Here is a 6,458-nt window from a genome sequence, read left to right on the forward strand (position 1 = left end):
AAAGGTGGCTTCCAGAGATACACCCGTCGCCCAAAAGACACCCAAAGCTACTCCGGGATACCGGAGAGGGATCGGGACATCCCTAGGCAATCCAGATTCCACGGCAAACTACGCCACCGCCAAGAAACCTCAACGGAATGGGATCGACCCCGGTGTCCTTTCCTCTACCTAGGAACTAGCGTGCCTGTGGGAGAAATCCCAAAGGACAAAAAGAGGAAGGGCAAAAGGGAGGAGTGGGGAGGAGGAGGAGGAAAGGAAAAAGGGGAGGATGGGGAGGATGGGATAGGGGAGGGGAGATTGGGGGGTAATTAGGTTCGGTCTGAGGAAGAAGACCGATAGGTCTAATTCCTCAGACCAAGAGCCTCTTCACCACGCCAAGGAGCCCCCCTTGAAGAGGTGCCCTTGGTTCCCTGGGTGATTCTTGCAGAATCCCTTGGTTCCCTGGGTGATTCTTGCAGAATCCCTTGGTTCCCTGGGTGATTCTTGCAGAATCCCTTGGTTCCCTGGGTGATTCTTGCAGAATCCCTTGGGTTTCCTGGGCGACTCTTGCAGAATCCCTTGGGTTTCCTGGGCGACTCTTGCAGAATCCCTTGGGTTTCCTGGGCGACTCTTGCAGAATCCCTTGGGTTTCCTGGGCGACTCTTGCAGAATCCCTTGGGTTTCCTGGGCGACTCTTGCAGAATCCCTTGGGTTTCGTGGGAGACTCTTGCAGAATCCCTTGGGTTTCCTGGGCGATTCTTGCAGAATCCCTTGGGTTTCCTGGGCGACTCTTGCAGAATCCCTTGGGTTTCCTGGGCGACTCTTGCAGAATCCCTTGGGTTTCCTGGGCGACTCTTGCAGAATCCCTTGGGTTTTGTGGGCGATTCTTGCAGAATCCCTTGGGTTTCGTGGGTGATTCTTGCAGAATCCCTTGAGTTTCCTGGGCGATTCTTGCAGAATCCCTTAGATTCCCGAGTGATTCTTGCAGAATCCCTTAGTTTCCTGGGTGATTCTTACAGAATCACTTAGTTTCTTGGGTGATTCTTACAGAATCCCTTAGTTTCCTGGGTGATTCTTATAGATGCCTTTAGTGTCCTGGGTGATTCTTATAGATGCCTTTAGTGTCCTGGGTGATTCTTATAGATGCCTTTAGTGTCCTGGGTGATTCTTATAGATGCCTTTAGTGTCCTGGGTGATTCTTATAGATGCCTTTAGTGTCCTGGGTGATTCTTATAGATGCCTTTAGTGTCCTGGGTGATTCTTATAGATGCCTTTAGTGTCCTGGGTGATTCTTACAGAATCCTTCAGTTACCGGAGTTATTCCACATTTACCAAACACAAAGGTCACTATCAGCAATGTTTCACCGGTTCCCTGACCACCATCATAAAACTGCTTCAAAAGTATGTGAAAAGTTATTTAAGATACATAGCAACATCAATTTATACAGGCACTTCAAGGAAAAATCTAATTAAGACACATGACAATACCCCCAATGTACACAGGCATTGTATGTCAAAAGGCTGTTTAATTATGATATAACAACAACACATGTTTTTATCATATTTGAATTAAGGTAAATAGCAGCATACCAGTACAGCCTCTCCTCACTTAACGACGAAGTTCTGTTCCTAAGACCACATCGGTAAATGAATTCATTGGTAAGTGAGAAGCATACTATAATGGTAGTGGGTTTGTGTCAACCATCTTTGATATTGTTTTAATGTCACCTTTGCACCATTTATAACATTTCTGGTATATTTTTAAATGTTTAAACAGCAGTGTACTGTATATATTGTAATAAACAGAGTAGAGGAAATCAGCTCTAATATACATTATTTAGGTATGCATATGGTCAAAGAGCCCATCGTAAGTCCGAGTCATAGGTAAACTAGTACGTCGTTAAGTGAGGAGAGGCTGTGTATATAGATATTGTATGTCAAATCTATAATATCTGGAGCACAATAATACAAGCGCTGCATAAAACATGTCATTATTGTATAAAGCTACAAGTTCCTCAATGCAGATGATCAGTCCACAGTTTATTAGTTCCATCTACATTGATAGATAGGTTGTGACCAGTTAATATCTTATTTCTACAAATGTTAGGCTCATTGTGGCACTACCTATAGTTGGCCAACTCTTGAAATTGTAATAACACAATTGTAAACAACTCATTGAAGAGAACAGTGTTCAAAATCATGGAACACAAGTCCTAAAATAAAGCAAGCCAGTGCACTATCCACTATTACACTGGCCAACTAGTTTTAGGATTAGCTTGTCATGAGTTCAACCCCCAACCCTGTTCATTGAGCTGTAGATGACTATTAGCTGCTCTGTGCAAAATAAGCCTGTACCTTATGGGTACTTCATTTTTTTTAATTCCGAGTATTGTATACTGAAGGTGTTACTCTTCAACTATGTATATATTACTCACTTCACTTTTGCCTCCCTGAATATTGCACTACAGTCTCTTCCTATACACGCTGACAATGACCATTTTTGTCATGAAACTCATACTTATGTACAGCCTTTCAAACCGGGCCAAATATATATAACTGTCATTGATTTTTGAATACAGTGGTCTCTTGAGTTGTGATAATTTTTAATTACAATTTACCCTCATAAGTACAGTTTGGAGCTGTGATGAAAAATTTGAGATATGTGTATAATGGTCAGCAAGTGTGGGTAGGCCTCAGCCCAGAGACAAGACAGGATGATAATAATAATATAATAAAAATAATAAAAACATCTCTTCTGCCACTTTGCCTGGGTATAAGCCTATGAAAGACAGGCTTATTCTGCTGCTGGGTGCCAATGCCTCTGGATATTTCCAGCTGAAGCCTGTGCTTGTTTATCACTCAGAAAACCCCAGAGCATTTAAACAACAGACAGTATCCAAGGGCAGATTGGGCATAATCTGGCATCTTGTAACAAATTACAGGTTGGCAATGACTAATCCGGTAATTAGTAATCCGGTTCCATCAGTAACCCGGCACTAATTTCAGCTAGCATAACTTCAAATTTCTGGGGTCGCAACACCAACCTGCCAAGCGCTACTTGCTGCACAAATCATTCCAATTTCTTTTTCTCCATTTATTGTTATAACCTGCTCACTTTTAGCCCTAGCCATGGTTCAAAAGAATAAAAGAAATGCTTCTTATCGTGTAAAGCACATACACTGTATATTGTCCATGAAAGGTAAGGTGGCTTTGAAGCCACTGTCAGTCTCCATGAGCTCAGCTCACTCAGATAAGCTGTGACCGTTAAATTTGGGCCTACATATGAGAGAATTATTCTGTGTGGTAAGTGTGCACTATATAAAAAAAAATCCTTCAACACGCAGTGCATAATGAGAAAAAAACTGTGACAGTGTTTATGGTGTAAAGCCGACTTTGTGGTGTATTTCCGTATGCTTGTATTCTTGGTCTCATTTGATAGAATGGAAGATACATATAATTTTGATTGTTTCACATAGGAAAGTACCTTAAAACTGAGCTCAAAGTAGCGGAAATGTTCGATTTTTGCAGATGTTCAAGAGTAAACAAATGACATCACTGTCCAATACATGTCCAACTGGCCAGTCTAATATGAAGTCACAAATTTGTTGACATTATTTATACAATTATTACAATACTGCAGTAGTCTGCATAACAGTAAATCTTCTATTTTTTGTGTAAATAAAAGTTCAAAATGGAAAGCAAGCATGATATAAGAGGGGCCCTGAGATGTGACTAATGAACAGAGAAAATGTTATTTTAGTGCTAGGAATGTCTGCATTGTTTATTCTGGGCCCTATTTTGAAATTGGTATCTTTTAAAATTTGTGTAAAATTGGCCAAATTACCAATTTCTGACCACTTTATTGAGTAGTCTGAAGAGGAATGGGCAATTTTTGTACTCACTCGACAGAATAAAAGGAATACTAGTGAAATAGCTCTGAGTTTGGTAGACTGGAACAATGGAATGGACCAAAAATAGGGAATAAAGCGAGTGAAATCGCTAATGCGTAAATATCGCCATTGGGTTAAGTGTATTCTAACCTAACCACTCTGTAATCCAGCAAAATCACTAATCTGGTACCCTACAGGTGCTGATGATGCCAGACTAGTGATGGCTAACCTGTACCATAAAACCATCTATTTAAAAAAAAAAAAAAATTATGGGTGGGGTTTGACCCTATGGCAAGCGAGTCATAAAACTCCAGGCCAGTGCATTCGCCACAGGGCCAGCTGGCTACACTAAGATTCATCCAACTAGGTATATTATTACACCATAGGGACTCATGTTCTCCGTGGGGAAGTGGAACAGAATTCTTCCTCATGCGCATCGTAAGAGGCAACTAAAATGCAAAACAAATGCAATACAAAAGTTAAAAAAAAAGAAACTTTTGTTTTTCTTTTTGGGCCACCCTGTTTCGGTGAGATATGGCTGGTTTGTTGGAGGAAGAAGAAGAAGAAGAAGAAGAAGAAGAAGAGGAAGAAGAAGAAGAAGAAGAAGAAGAGGAAGAAGAAGAAGAAGAAGAAGGGAGTCATGTATTTTGGGGTTTGAGTTATAACATGTCTTTTAGAATGGATTAATATCATAACTCAAGGGACCTCTGTACTCGAGAGGTATCAGTACCTTTTGTACAATATTTTTAAACAGACCTTGAGGAAAGAAAAAGGTGTCTAGTATTTATGTCTTAAGAACTGCTTAACACGACTCACAGTAGGTAAGCAGAGCAGATTATATTGGGAAAACAAAATTGTAAAGCTGTGTACAGCAGACAATTGTACTCTTAAAGGGTCACTGGACCCATAGCAGCATAGAAAACCTTTTCCACCTTTAAGTCAAAGTATTTTAGCATAAGTTACACTTAGATATTTAGCTTTTGAGACAATTAAGTTGCTAAAATTAAATTATTTATAAATGCCTGGACCAGTGAATTACATGTGAAATACATATACAGTACTGTATATAATATAGTAGTTCTATAAATACTGTACATAAAATAAATCTGAAGATGAAATTATCTTTAAATTTGCTGCTTATTTTATTTATTCTCATTTATACAGTAGGACCCCACTTATATGGCAGGTTAGGTTCCAGGCTACATCCGTAAAGTGGAAATCGCCGTAAAGTGGATCACCCTTTTTTTTTCCACTTATAAATGCATATAAATACTAGATAACAAGTTTACACTAACATATATTAAGTTAGCAATAGAACTAGGCATTAAAAACAATAAAAAAGTAAAATACGCATATAGTACACTCATTACTTACCTTAAAATATTTGTAGCCTTAATCTAGGGTGAGATGAATAGTATTTATTGTAAGAAATCAAGTGTTGTATGTATGGTAGCCAGCCAGGCTACCATACCAGGCCACTCCACCCACACATAATACAGTGGACCCTCGGTTATCGGCCGTAATCCATTCCAGAAGGTCGGCCGATAACTGAAATGGCCGAAAACCGAATTAATATTTCCCATGAGAATTAATGGAAATACAATTAATCCCTTCCAGACAAAAATATTCACCAAAAAAAAAAAATTAACAATTATGTAAGTATTACATACCTTTATTGAAGGCTAATGCTGGATTCTGGAAGATTGGGAAGAGGAAAGAGGGAGGAGTTAGTGTTTGAAAAGGATATCCCCCTCCATAAAGACTTTAGGTAGCAACACCTTCTCTGGGGTTACTTCCCTTCTTTGTCTTTTAATGCCACTAGGACCAGTTTGAGAGTCACTGGACTCCTATCTCACAACAAATCTGTCCACAGAGGTCTGTTTCTGGCATCTCTAAGAATTCCCTGAAGTGGGACAGGGTTTGGTCACTCAACATGTTGCAGACATGGCTTGTTTCAGCTTGGTCAGGGTGGTGTTTCTCTACAAAAGCATGCACACACCTCTTTAATCTGTCATTTACTGCTACAGTATATTCATTACTTACCTTAAAATATTTGTAGTCTTAATGTAGGGCAAGGGGTGAGTAGTATTTATTTGTAGGAAGTCAGTGTAGGTAGTGGTAGATGTGGGTACAGTACACGTATGTAGGCCCTCCCCTGGTCTACACTACCCAGCTATATTATTACACTACACAGCCATATTATTACACTACAGAGCCATATTATTACCATGTTCACTGAGTTTAATCATTTCTAACAACTACCTTTAGATGCTATCATAAACAAAGGGAGAAGTAATGAACAATTCATGCCGAAAATTGTAAACAAATGCATATGAAGGGCGGTTACTGCACCAGTCGCCAGATTCACAGTTTTCTCTAACACTGCATCAGAGAAAACGTAATGTATACTCTCCATCCCACTCTCCACTCAATAACATATAAACATTGCATGTTTATATGCTACATGATATGTAACGTGTTTCTTATACATGTATAATTTTGAAAAAAATATCATATGTGGATTAATGTCTATCTTTCTTTCTTTCAACACACCGGCTGTATCCCACCGAGGCGGGGTGGCCCAAAAGG

At 39.6% G+C, this 6,458-nt stretch overlaps 1 protein-coding gene across 1 annotated transcript in view; it reads right to left on the minus strand.

Annotated features, from left to right (window-relative positions):
* Nucleotides 1–6,458, minus strand: part of PGAP1 (GPI inositol-deacylase) — a 122,949-nt gene that overhangs the window by 23,899 nt on the left and 92,592 nt on the right. The window lies entirely within an intron of this gene.

The sequence above is a fragment of the Cherax quadricarinatus genome, chromosome 58 (genome assembly GCF_038502225.1).
Source record: "Cherax quadricarinatus isolate ZL_2023a chromosome 58, ASM3850222v1, whole genome shotgun sequence".
Lineage (NCBI taxonomy): Eukaryota > Metazoa > Arthropoda > Malacostraca > Decapoda > Parastacidae > Cherax > Cherax quadricarinatus.